This window comes from Chamaea fasciata, unplaced genomic scaffold, assembly GCF_029207755.1.
Source record: "Chamaea fasciata isolate MVZ Bird 193981 ecotype frontalis unplaced genomic scaffold, bChaFas1.0.hap1 SCAF_6, whole genome shotgun sequence".
Lineage (NCBI taxonomy): Eukaryota > Metazoa > Chordata > Aves > Passeriformes > Sylviidae > Chamaea > Chamaea fasciata.
The window spans coordinates 41,717,144-41,731,940 of NW_027094091.1; the positions used below are offsets into that span (position 1 = coordinate 41,717,144).

General features: G+C 36.0%; 1 long non-coding RNA gene across 1 annotated transcript in view; it reads right to left on the reverse strand.

Moving 5' to 3' along the window:
- Window positions 1-3,881: 3,881 nt before the first annotated feature.
- The window catches only part of LOC136290644 (uncharacterized), a 32,415-nt gene continuing 21,499 nt past the window's right edge, over window positions 3,882-14,797 (reverse strand). Inside the window, exons 2-3 of the long non-coding RNA XR_010721275.1 lie at window positions 4,896-5,016; window positions 3,882-4,694 (exon numbers count right to left, since the gene is read on the reverse strand). This is a non-coding gene — a long non-coding RNA (uncharacterized lncRNA). The remainder of the gene's footprint in view (window positions 4,695-4,895; window positions 5,017-14,797) is intronic.

Genomic DNA, 14,797 nt, shown 5'->3' on the forward strand with positions numbered 1-14,797 from the left:
TTTTCAAAAAATCTACAATCAGTAGTATTTTACTTGAAGTGGACATAAAAAAGTATGCATGCTAGTTTTGCACAATATAATCCTTGTGAACACATCATATTTGATGTCCTGCATAGGATGAAGGTGTAAAAGAGCTACTTAATAAGCTCAGAGTATGGAAGAAAAGGCAACAGATCCTTGGTTTTCTCCTTCCTAATGTTAGAGAAGGCTTAGTCAGTTTTCTGGAGCAACTTCTGCTGAGCAACTCAATTCCTTTCTGGGTAGAAAAACCACCATCTCCTTTTCCTTTTCCCTTTAATGTTCTAACTAGCCTCCATCACGAACTCTTGCAAACTGCATGGAGAGAATTTAGCCAAAAGATTTCTCAGCATCGTTCTGTTTATAGCTAATAGTTTGGGTCTAGAACATACATGTTTCCTTATCTTTAAAAATTTGACTTGTTTTACTGACAAAAAAAAAGATTTTCCAATAGACTTAAGATGTTCATACCCCTCCAGTGGAACTTTAGCTGGCTGCCTCATATTCAGATGTCTCTTCTAAAACATGCCATCATGAAGCCTCTGTAAGACAACCAAGGGAAGACCCTGGTGAACAATGACAAGATTATCTGACTGCTGGTATTGGTGTGTAAGAACAGGGGAATGAAATGCTTACGTTGATTTTTCAATATTTACTAAGGAAAAGGGTCATGAATTGAAGATTTCATTTTAACAGTATAAATAAAAGAAATTCAAAGTCTTATTAGGTTCTTCATATTTTTAAAATACATATCTTTATTTTGATGGCATTTTTGATAGGTGTTATCAGAAAAGGTGTTGTTTTAATTAAAAAAAAAAAAAACAAACAAACCAGAACATAAGTGAAACTTGAAAACCTCATGAATTTCTGAAACATCATCAGGTTATGTTTTAAGCAATAAAATTGGGGGATTGTTAAACTCTTGCCACTTTAATTATGTTGTGAGTTTTGTCACTCCAGCCATGTTACATAATCTGCCAGTAAGACAGACGTACCATATGAAATTACATTCTGCATGTGCCTAATGAGCAAAGGTGATTCTTTTCCCCCTACACAGAGAAAAAAACATATTTTTTTCTGACAGGTGCTCTTGTGAAAGGTATCATATAATATTAAATTTCAAGTTTAAAATTTAGTTGGACTTGCTTTTAAAATAAGTGTGACAGTGATATTCACTCAAATCATCAGAGACCACTTCTTCCTTGAAGTAAAAGATAGAAGTGATTACATCCTTGTTATGCACTCTGGTTCTGTATCAATCATGAATGCAACATCTACAAAATTAGGTATTTCAATTACTTTAGGGGATTGAGAGTATATAGGAGTTAGATGATAGAAGACAATCTTCTTTACACAGTCTTTAAACAGACTTTTAGATACCACATATGTTCATCTAAAGGAGTTTAGACAGATCTTTCCATTCATTCCATACCATAAAAGTAACCATCTCCCCTCAGAATGATTTTTAGTACAAACTAAACTATGTAAGAACAAGTATTTGTGAAGAGTAGCACTAACAGCTGCCTATTCAGCATGCAGCATATGAATTTACATCACATTCAGCAAAACAATGAAGGACTGATACATTTTCCTAAAAGAATCAAAGTTGCCAAACACACTCTCATAAACTGTTGTTAAGATCTGCAATTTCTCTTAGAGTTTGTAAACAAAGCAAGCCTAAAGCTGCCAAGTAGGACTGAAAACGGGGTGCCAAAGCAAGAGGTGGGCTGCAGAAAATTCTTTTTATAGGTCTTGGGTTAAGGCTCAGATGGTGGCATAGAATTACGGTTGAGAAAACAACACATCCTAGATCTGCGGTATATGTAGGGCTAAAAGGCTTGCAAAAGAAGAAGGCTGACAATAGAAAATTCCCCTGAAACCTTTCTCTGTGAGTCATGGCTGTGGGTCCAAGATAAAGACTTATCTGACCATCTAGTTTGAGGTGGCAGGAAGGGGTTGCCAAAGAGAACCTAGAGCTACAGTATGAATAGGGCCAGAAAAAGTCTGCAAAAAGGGATTGCCAAAGGAAGTCTCCCCTGGCAGCTCCTTCCTCTGGGCAATGCTTGTTTGCCCCAGGTTAAGGTTCCACTAAGGGGACTGGCTGTGGGACAGGTAAGGCATGAGATGTACAAACAACACTTATGGCACTACCTTTGTCCAAAATTTTGTTGCTCATTTTCCAATAAGCTGTACAGTCATAGATACTTCTGAAAGAGAATGGTCATACCATCATAAAGTGGTTCTACAACTGTGGGAAATGGATTTGTAGAGAATTCTCAAAGCCTGACAGAAAGCTTGCATAGTACGCATCTGTATGAAAACTCTGAGATAAAGTATGCTGACAGAGAAAGGCCATGGAATAGGACAGACATTGTTGAGAGAGAAATGGAACTAGAAACAAGTTTCAAATGATGACCTTAAAAATAAACTAGACATTTTGGAGAAACAGAACTATGAAAGATGTATTGTAGTAGTAGCCCCAAGAGGTATTTTTAGATGATTGGTTTAAAGACATTAGCTGCATCGTGTGGGAAAACCTGATAGACCAAAAAATGCTTATAATGTATTGTAATTAGGAAATAGTTGACTTCTGATTTTGATGGTGTGAATTGTAGCATCTGTACTGTCCCACCCTACACATGAGACTGAAAATGGAATAAAAGTCTTTACAATGCCTCTCAGGAGCTCCATCTCTGTGTCAGAAAAAGGGATAATCCGACAAATAATCTATGGTACTAATCTCAATTCTGGCAGAATTCAAGGATTTTTCTGTTGTTTCCTTGACTCTGCAGTGCTATCTCAGTTTTGATAAAAGACCCTTCCTCATGAAAATACTAAGTCCATTCACAGTTACACATCTGAGGGAGGAATGACCTTGGAACCACTCTCCCCTTTGTAACCACATTGTTCTCAATCCTGCAGATTTTTTCATTCCTAGAGATTCTTATTTGGCCATTTCCTAAGCACAGAAGAAAAAAGAACCCCTTAATGAATCTGAATCAGCAGCCAATTATGTTTATATATAAAAATATCGAAAAGACCCTGATTCTTTTAAAAGAGGCTTACATTCTATTTTTCTTTCCCTTACATCTCTGTAAACCAAGAATAATTCCCAGAGAATGTGGAACCCAAATCAGGCAGAAAATAAAAGAAGCTACTATTATATTCACATCAAGGCTAAAAGCACAGAGGATAAATGAGATGAGGAAAGCAGGGCCTTGCCAGCTGGAATTTTACCCAACATGTACAGAGGGTAGCAACCTCCTACTTGTTCATTCTTGTACCTTTTACAAGTAATTAGATTTCAAAAAAGGAATTGTAATTAGACTCATAATCAACATAAATTTCCTCTACAGAGATTTTGATGGATCAGAGCAGACCAATGAACCCAGTAAGAACTCTCTTATTTCCTGTAACATCTGGGCTGCCAATACATGAAAAAAACCTGGGTAGTTCACATTTCTCATTTTATAATAGACCTTCTGTTAATTATTAAAAATACTTCTGACATCTTTAAATGCTTAAGGAAATGCTGCTTCTGGTAGAGAAGAATATTTATAGTACATCTGCAGAGACAGGCCTAGATTCTGAACTTGTAAATTTCTTGAAATGTATGGCTATCTGATAAGACCAATAGTTCTCCTGCACCTCCCTGCCTGAGCACACCGGCTTTTGTTTTAGGTATTTATGTAGAATTCTGCAAGGCCAAATTTAGAATCCATTGAAAAAACAGATGAGAAATGTTTTGTCCATCAATCCCTTCTCCATAAATTACAGTAACATAATAACTATACACATCATTCATGTTTATTCTGTCTCAGTTTGAGAGTTTATCAGCCCTTTAAACATTTTTTATGAGCAGATATTTCTAGTTTCTCCTGGCAGAAGGCTTTATTTACATTAAAATTTCTTTAAGCAATTCAGGAAGGATAAAATAACCCTGTACTCAGGGTTAATGGCAACCATAAGGGTTCTTTACCAACGTGCTACTGAAAAATTACAGCAAATCATCTTCATGAAAATAACCTTGTTCATGTTGTGATCTATTACATATTGTCCTTTCTTCCATGATAAAAATCATACCTGAAGATTAAACTGAATCATGACCCAGAATAAGGTCACATTCTCACAGTAAATAACATGGAAAAGGGGAGTTGCAGGGAAACACACAACAAAATTTTCATTAAGAGAACAGCACTCACTGACTCAATGAAGAAAGTACAAAAATGTATTTAAAAACTGATTATTCAAAGTGAATGACAGGTTCAATTTACTATAGTTTAAATTCCTCAGCAAAACCAAGCAAACAAATAAGCATCATGCATTCATGATCCAGCTGGACTTTCTTACTAATCAGAACAAAATTCTCATTACAATCATGCCTGCTTACATTTCTGCAATTTTTCTTATAAGTCCTTACTGACAGGAGTTTAACTTTGGTTTTTAGTAAAGAACGGTCTGATTTTGAATAAAGGGCTTGGATTTGGGTCATTTAAACTGTATCTGGATTAAATTTCTTTACTGAAAGATATATAAGTAGGCAGCATGTCTCATGTGTTTCAAAGTCATCTGTTTTAAAGGTGACCAATTCACCCATTCATCTTGACAGGAGCCTTCCTTTTTACACTCCTCCCTATTCCCATTACTTCCTCTGCTCAAGTTTGCCAGTTTTCTTCCTGTGAAGAAAAAAAAAAAAAGAAAGAAAAAAAAAAAAAGCTTTGCTATGGTCTCTGTGCAGTTGTTCCTGTAACGAGAAGAGAAGGTTATCTTCACAGGAGTAGTAATCCTGCATACCTGGACAATACACTAGAGATCTGGACTGATGGAACAGCCACTTACCTCTTCATTTACCAATAAAATAACTCGAATACACTTACTTTATGATTGGCAAGGTAACAGGTGCTCTGGGTCCATCTCAACAAATCTTCTGAAGAACAATGGCAAAACCAATTCAGAGACTAGCCTTGCTATTTTTTCAATTTCCTTCCCCCTGTTTCCCTGGAAAAATATTCATAATGAGAAAAACAGTATTTGAGAAAAGACAATGGCAGCATAGCAGGGGGAATAGACCTAACAAAGTGCCAGTGTAACATCAGTTAAGCATTTGGGGGGTTTTATTTTATTTTAAGAGAACATAGTTGCTTTTTTCATGAGGCAAAATAAAATTCACATTTGTAGTCTTCAGTGCTACAGATTTCTGTTCCATAATCTAATTTCCCCATACTGGGGAGAAATAGTTACTAAGATGACAGTTAACAAGGACTATTCTTTCTGGTTCATTTCAGGTACCTTTGAAATGGAAAGAGTGATGTAATACACAACTCAATTATTAAAAAGACCAGAATAAAATAATTATCTGGATCTGAGAACAATTTTATATTACTTGAATTACCTTTATACAGCTTTTTTTAACAGCCTTTTTTCTCCACGAGTTAAAAATCAACCCTTAAAGCTGCTCAAATGTTTATTATTTATGATGGATCATTCGACATAACTCTCCAAAGTCATAATTTTAGTCCTAAAGAAGTTAAAGAACTTCAAATACTATTTTGCATTGTAACATCCATGTGACAGAGGATTATGCAAACCATAATCATCTTTTTCCTTGTTCAAATACATTCATTTGTACACAAAAAATAGAGGCTCTCAATTTTACAACTTCTACCCCATTTTTTTACACTAAAGGTATTTCAAATGATTTCATTTCAATTTCAAAAGCACCATATAAGCTACTCATTCTCATTCTGTAAATCTTGAGGAGAGAACCAAATAAAAACAATTAATAAAAATAAGCCTTGTGTGATGAAACTCTGACTACATGCCCAAACAGCTTGGTAACTGAAAACCCCTGTTGCCTTTGTAATTTATCTGGTTTATTCCGTGTTCATAAGTATCTTTATGGGGTTTTTTTCTGCATTAGCTATACAATTCATTGCACTTTTGAGATGGACAAGTGAAATTAAAAACCTACTAAATATGTTAAAGCTAAAATTGGCAAGATATATAAAAAAGTGAAGTGGAGTTACAGTTGTGAAAATGCGTCCTTAGGAATATCCCCCACAGGCAGCATTTCAGTGTCTTGTAAGATATATTAGGCACAGTAATAGCACTGCCACCAGCCTGTAACTCCTGTGTTCTTCAGTTATTTCATTTGACTGCACAATGAGAAAACTCCTCTGTCCAACATGGGATGGGAAAAATCATTCTCAATCAAAATAAAAAATAAACATATAAACATTTCTCATTAAGCATTTACAACATACAATTTCTATACTCTAGTTCCATGAAAAAGAAATTCTTTCTTAAACCAGAAGCATTTTTATTGGTGTAATAAAACGTAGCTCATTACCTCCATGTTAATGAATGAAGGTTGACTCCAAGAGTCACTTTTTTATCACAGTTAGGCGAAATATTTCTAGAATAGAAATATTGATGTATTGATGTATTTGCTCTTTAATGCATCCAACAAATGCTATTTTCAGCCAAACTGAAAAAGAAACACTTAAAGAAAACTCTGCTTATGTAGAATTGATTTGGAAGTTACAATAAATCTACTATATTTAAAACTTCTATGCCCCACCTTTTTCAGATTTTATTTAAATTAATTAAACATTCATGGAATTTTAAAATCAAATGGAAAAGAAATTCACTTATTAAACATCTTGTGCCTAATAATTTCTCTATTTGAGAGTGCCTCAACATGTAATACAGATGAAGCAATGCCTTTATCTTCTTTCTCATTCCTGTCTATAGCTAACAGAATCCATTGCCAAATCGGTGTTAAAATGTGGTTTCATTAATTCTTTCCTCACACATATAAAAAAAAAAATTAGGTGTACCTACTGGACATATATCTTTGACAGTCAGGCTGTAAAGTACATCTGTATTCAACTCTGTAGTTTCTGTCCCAGGTGAGACATGAGGCCTTAACAATCTGACTAGAAAACAGAGTATGTCATTCCATTGAAATTTGGGTCCAGTCACGTCATGACACATTGGTCTATGTCATAAAACCATAAGGAATAGGAAGGAATGTGACAGTAAAAATAGGATAGTGAAGGTTTTGTACTATTAAGCAACTAATATTTCCTCTAATAAAAACTTACTGAAAGCTGATTAAACTGAGATACTCACTGAAGTATTGCTACATTTATAGTCAACTGCTTCTTGCTTAACAGCAAAGCAGATTCACACTTATAGATAGGCTTATCAGTTGCATAACCATGAATTTCTTAAAATATCCATTATTTTTACTGCAGTACCAAGTAAAAGACTTTCAGTGGCTCAGAGACATTTCAGAATGACAAGACACTGACAGAAATTTCAGAACTCAAAAAAAAATCAGTATTCACAATCTGAAGTTAAAAAAACAAATCTATAAAATCTTTTTCTGCTTTCCCTTGCGCCTAGACTAAATAGCAGAAACAGAAATTAAATGCAAAGACATGGGGAAACTATGAGATAAAGGATACAAGGTCAGTAGTACCCACCAGACCATCAAAATGTTTCCATTTGTGTTTCCAACATATACCAAGGTTCCTCTGAATTACTCACTAGGATAATGGCTCAACAAATCTGTCACATTTCATGCACTTGAGAAGTTATTTAGCCCTCATATTGCTTAGTATGTGCCAAGCTTGGTGATTGAGAAGAGCCAGCATGGATTTACTAAGAGTAAATCATGCCTGATCAGCCTGATGTTTTTTCCCTTTAATGGGCTGCCCAAAGAGGTTGTGCAGTTTCCAGCCCCTGAGGTTTTCAGGATCCAGCTGGATCAAGCCCTGAGCAGCCCAGGCTGATCTGAGGACTGACCCTGCTTTGAACAGTGGGTTGGACTAGAAACCTCCTGAGATCCCTTCTAAACTGAATTACCCCACAATTCTGTTAAATCAATATTTAATGGATCACTCATGCATTTTCCACTACATGTGAAAGTACACAAAATGACCTACAGGTGAATATGAATAAATTATCTGTATGAATATTTATCAGTTATCAATGCAACAAGGAATAATAGACACAAAACACAACTCAGAACATTTTGCATTTTTTAGATTCTACCATGAACAAGAACAAGAGAAACTAGAAAAGACACTGCCAAAGGGTGAAATTTTTGAACTCATGCCTTTCCATATCCATTCATTTTTAATAAGTCATTATGAAATATTAAAAAGATGCTTAAATTTTGTATTCCACATTCTACAATCTACTGTTTAATGAAACTAATTTCCCCCTTTTTAACTAGAAAATAAAGGTTGATAGCTGCTATAAAAAGTTTTGTCATCTAAACGTATACCACTACAATACACCAAATTCCTGATGGGAAGTACAAGACCATCCAACAGACTGAAAAAAATCACAAGTCAGCTTGGCCCTCCTCCCTGTACTCCGTCCCCCACCAAATCATTATCTATACATCACTGAAGGGTTCTCTAAGAGATTAGTTAAACTTTTTTCTTAAATAAAGGCTATTGGGGGTAGCATGGAAGGTCTCATGGGTCTTTTTGCAAAATACCTGACACATGAGTTCAGTGTCATACTTTAGAGAGCTAATGCAGGATATCCACAGAAACCTTCCTCTAGGATGATGAGAAAATTACTTTTTCTTAAATAACAATATAACCAGTATCTCCACTAACAGAAACACACAAAGACTCCTACAGATCTCATCGTCAGTATGACACTTCTCTGTCAACTTATTTATCAATTTTAATTTGATTAAAATAGCAGTAGCAACTGCTAGAGCTTTTAAAAGTTCTGCATTTATATACCATACACAAGGTATGTGTATATTCATTTACTTGAATTATGTTAAAGGGTCATATCCCACAACAAAAAAAGGACCCAGAAAACAATAAATGTAAGACTACTATGCAAAAATAAAAACAAAAAACATACATTTGCCAAAACAATATCACGATGAAGGCAAATCTCAATAATTACAAAAATAGACCCTTAACCAAATTAACTGAGGTTTCTTTGCACGTTATTAAAATGGACTGTTTGCATTTTAAAGTTCTTATCTTGACAAAAGGTCCAGACTCCACAGAGAGGTGGAATCCACCCTGTAGAAGGTGGATAAAGTAAGGAGTCAGGTTCCTATTGATCAGCTTTCGTTCTGCTAAATCAAACCACTATAACACAAATATTTACAGAACCACTGTTGGTTGCAAGTCAACCAAGTTCTGTACTGACAAAACAAACAAACAAACCAAAAATCTTGAGAGGTGGTCACACTTCATAGAGTTCAAAAGAACAGGCTTTCATGACCCACCATGCCTTTTTAAAATGTAAGCACTTCCAACAGTATTCCACAATGGACCTAAGACATTTTGAGATTTTCATGCAGCAAACAATAAGAGAGCAGCCAGACAGAAATGGCTCTTTGTCAGTCTATCTGCCCATTTCAGTCTCACTTACAGTTACCTAGACTGGCTCCCTTATTTTGACTTTCAGATACTTCTTATGTGAGAAATTAATGTGAGAAATTAATCTTGAACAGGTCAACATATGATTCCTGAGTAGGAATACCATTTCCAGACAAATTTTTATGGACTGTTCTATTTCCACACAAGTTCTGTGCATTTTCCAGTTAAAAAAGAAAAAATCAAAACCACATCTTTAGCAGTTTCAATAATTTATTGTCTTGAAAAATCACTCTGATGCACAGAAAGGGTAAGTGGAGCTTAAAGAATGAAATAGGTATATATATTGAAAAACAATATCTAAGACCCCTGATTTTATTTTCTGCAAGGATTGAGAATACAATGGACTACATTCTCTGGAAACATAATAGGAAAGATAAAGGATGACCAAATGAAAATGACCTTTAACTACTGACTTGGAAAACTATTTTACCTTTAATACAAAGTTCTTACGTGACGCTTTGAAAATCATTTATATATTCTTGTGTTGCACCACTGCCTGTGAAGTACAATGCCATACAAATCATAACAACTGTAATAGTTTAAAGCTTTGCATATTACTCAACTTCTTTTTTAATTTTAGAACAAGAGTCCAAAAATAAGTACATTTTGAGTCAAAATGTTATCCTATCACATAAAGAAAATAATGCAAAAAATTCCTTTTTAGAATTTTTTAGAAAAATATTGAACAACATTTTAGAGAGCAAGATACATATGACCTGGACAACCACATGGAATTCGCTCTGTGGTCCATATGCAAACTCTGAGCAGAACAGAATATATAGACAGGATAATCAACTGTATTCTCAGTAACTTATATAGGGCATTCCCAAACAGATTTGAGGATTTGCTTCTGCAAGCCTGTGCAAAATTATGGTAATGAATGGTATGTTTCCACGTGCCAGCTGAAATGCCAAGATAACCAATACTTTTATTTCACAAAAGCTTGTGTGACTGGAACTAGATCCATATGTTTTCACTTTACGTCTAGTGGAGCTATCAGCTCATTACCATTCACTGCTTCCCTTAAATCATTCTTTTAGGTACAAAACCTATCAGACTTATTACTAATTATTCAAAATTACAAGTAATATAAGGCACGGTTCAAGAGATTTTGAGAGGAGAGAGGGAACTAGCCTTTAATCTCTATTTGTAGCAAGGACCGTGAATACGCAGTATGAGACACTTGGAAGGAATACTGCTTTATAGATATCAATTCTTATTATTACTGGCTACGGCAAACAATAGTTCAGTATCCCAGTGAAAGAGTAGGAAAGACTGTATGATGTTCAACCCATTGAAGTATTGAGGCATTTACTTTAACTAAATGTCTGAAGTCTAATTGAAAGTGTTGAGAATAATTTTCTACATATGAACAATCTCATGTTTACTGTACAAAGCTTGCGAGTTCTCACAAATAAAATATTGAAATATGCTTACCTGTCTGAACTTGAACTTTGGGACTGCAAACAAGATAGTATGTCTTGTATGTCCAAACAGCACTGAACTTTTTCACAAGTAATCGGTATTACAGTCCCAAATAATCAGTATAGAATCATAGAATCACAAAGGTTTTGGTTGGAAGACACTTTAATGATCATCTAGTCCAAACCCCTGCTGTGGGCAGGGATACAACTCACTAGACCAGGTTATTCAAGGCCTTGAACACTTCCAGGTATGGGGCATCCCTAACTTCTCTGGGCAACGTGTTGCAGTATCTTACTACCCTCATGGTAAAAAATGTCTTCCTAACATCTGGCTAAACCTGCCCCTGTTCTTTTAAAACCATTGCCCCTTGTCCTGTCACTATCTGCCTGCATACAAAGACCCTTTCTCTCTCCTTTTTATAAGCCCCCTCAAAGCACTGTGAGACACCTGTAAGGTCTCCCCAAAGCTAATTCTTCTTGCAGCCGAACAACCCCAGGTCTCTCACCCTGTCTTCAAGGAGAGGTACTACATTCCTCTGACTACCTCCGTGGCCCTCCTCTGGACACCTCTGACAGGTCCAGGTGGTGCTTCTGTGTTGAAGACCCCAGACCTGGACACAAGTAATGCAGGTGGTGTCTCATGGGGAGATTCATTCAATCTATATAGCCCTACTATTAAAAGGGCTACAGACACAGGTCACATGCAGAAGTCACCATCTGCTGTGCCCTTTGACAGTGGAGTCAGAGCACTGGGAAATCACTGAGGACTGAGAGCACAAAAGCACTGCTAGGACTGACTGGAGTAGCAGGTAAAGTCAACATGGGAGACATGCCTGTGTGCCGACATGCTGCAAAGAAGACAACACATCACTAATAACAGACTTGAGAGACATGCCAGGAGACTTACAGTCAAATGCAAAGGAGGTATTTTGCAATGGTTTTACAAACATGTTCTAAGCTTTGTGCTGACACTTTATATGAACTTTGCCCCTGAAATGGGTAGAACCATCTCCACTAGATTTCCCTGACAGGTAAGAAAAGATGAATGAGTAAAGAAAATGCATTACAGAGAGGCTAGCACGTGCTTGAAAAATCTGGGGATAGTTGGGCTGCTGTAACCTCTGCTTTCATTTTTAAGGTAAGACACAAATACACATGTACTATGTAAACAAGTCTTTATTCTGATCCATATTAACATTTACCAGATGCAAGGAGATCAAGAAAACTTTTTGAGGCTACTGCTGTGGTCAAGTCTAATCTCCCAAGAGACTGCCTGAGAAATCAAACACTTATGTTCATAAAACAAGTGAGCATGTGTGAACCTGTTCCTAGCAGATGAGGAATATAACTGCTGTGCAACTCTGAAGCACTCATACTAAGAAACTGAGTTGTTGTACCTCCTCTAATTTTCACCCTTAAGACAATATCTAATTTTTCCTATGGCTACTTAAATAACAAGAATACAATCTGGCATATTTATGATGCATTAACATATTTACTAAGAATAATAGAACGACTAGTGCTTTCTGAATGCTTATTTCACCTGTTTAACAAGTCAAACAGGCTTATCTGCAGTGAGATAAAAAAGCAAGACAACAAAAAAATTCCCACCACCCTCCAATTTTCAAACCTCCACTTCCATACCAGTTCCATAAACCAGCATTGACACACAGACTTAACCAGAGTCACATGCTCCAGCAGTTTGTCTTAGGGCCAACAGAGAGCAACATGCCAGTTTTCAGGACACTGAAACTTTTCCTGTTCAAATAAGGGATAATAGCTAACCAATTTTCTTGAGACCCTGTAAACTGTAAACCATGAAAACAAGGAGATTGATGCATTAGAGGCCTGACACTGGTTGTGCTATAATGTGAACTGAAGGGCACAATTCCTCCCCCTTCAATTCAATCCCCATTTTATTTCTTAGCTACACTGCTGAGGCTGTCCTATCAAATACCTTTGAACTGTTCTATTTCAATACAGAATTATTTTACACTTAATATACTTTACTGGATAATAAAGCAGAATTCTGAACTTCCATCAAAAAGAGAAAATTATACACTAGAATGATTATCCAGGACTCCCACTGCAGAAGACCAGCCGCTGAATAGAAAACCAGAACTTCCCTACTGTAGCCTTCTGGCTTCTCAGCATGCTTGTTTATAATAACAATTGGCAGGCAAAGGTTGGGGTTTTTTCTATGCAGATTTGATAATGGAGATTTCATTTGAGGTTTGTTCCAGCAGATAAAATGTCAGGAGGTCTGGATTTATGGGAGAAATTGCAATAGCACATCTAGTTCATTTACTGAGGAATTTTGTGCCCACTGCACACACAGAACATTTTCCTAGAGAGTAAAGAATGATGATTAATAAAGTACTTATATACTAGTATATTAGATAATCATTAAAAAGGAGAAAACAGTGGCCTAAGGATAAAAATCTCATTTTCCACAAGAAAAGAAGACAGACCTTGTGTGGTTCACACGATGAATAAATGCACAATTAGATCAAGCATTATTCATGGGTGTCCGTGTTGTCCTGATCTATGCAAAAATCCCAATGACAAAATATCTTGAGGACATTTTTCACTTGAAAGAATAAAAAATGAAAATTAATTGCTTACCTCTTAATTGCATGTTTTGCCATAAAACATATTTTTTTTCTTCTCAACACAACAGGAAAAGAATGAAAATACACTAATGCACAGACAAGTCAGAATAAAACAACATTTTACCATTGAAACAAAGATGCTTTTCACAACTATCCAAATATCTCAGAGGCTGTGTTCCACAAAGCATAGTTAAGAAAGAAAAAAAAAAAAATTCACCCTGAAAGGCACAAGCATTTCTGCATGAACAGCCAGGAAAGAGAGTTTAAAGGAACAGTGATAATACAGAGATCCTAAATAGTCCCATAATCCCACAACTTCATAGTAAACTGGGGAGACCCAGCAATTAAAACAGACGTAACATTTAAGTGATATGTCAAGCCTCTCCAGTTTGCAGATTGCAGTTAGGATGTTTGAATTCCAAAACTCCAAACAAATGCAAATGTTCCCTGCAATCACATCCGCCAGCAAGTATACTAATCGAAATCAGGAACAGTGGATTTTTAGAATAATCAGTATGGTCACATTAGTCTGTGTAAGACATTGCCCAGCATAATAATGAACCATTTCTGTTCTATTAAATTTATTGTAAGAAGGAGGATATACCTGCTAGAAACAATTTAGTAAGGTACAAAATTACACCATAAGTTAAATGTTTTTTTCTCTTTAATTTTACCTCCCAAGAAATGGGAATTTCTCCCCCATTCTAGTATAAATTTCTGAGTTTTTCGCAGTCAAAAAAAATTTTTTACATTTACTTAGAAAAAGAAGCCAGGCAATCAAAAAATATAGTATTGATAGGACTCTAGAAGCATCTGAGACTCCAACTGAGACCACCACGGCAGTGTTTAATCATTAGAATAATGCTTTCTCCACAGGTCCTGCAGGAGACCTTCTCTTTCCCATACAGTTCAAACCTAGACATTAGAAGCTTTGCAGGCAGCTCATTGGGCATTTCTTGTTCTTATACCTATATCCTCAGGAAGGCATTTGTCACCCTACATTCTTCAGGTTTGGCCTAGGGACTCCTCTTTATGGATTCAAAACTAATGATCCAGCTGGCCAGTCTTTCATGACACTGTTGATCCCTTCCTTACATATTATTCTGCAGAGAGCTGTTGCAAGAATTTAGTTCTAAAGCAACAGCCCCAACCCCTTCCCCACAAAAGCAGAATGTTATTCACAGGTGCTGAAAGAGTAATGCTTAGTGGCACCAAATGCAATTAAGCCTCAGATCTCTGCTTGTGTCCCTGTGCTGCCCCAGATTTCTTTTCTCCTGTCCCAATGAAGATTTACCAGTAGCAGCTGCCTTTTTTT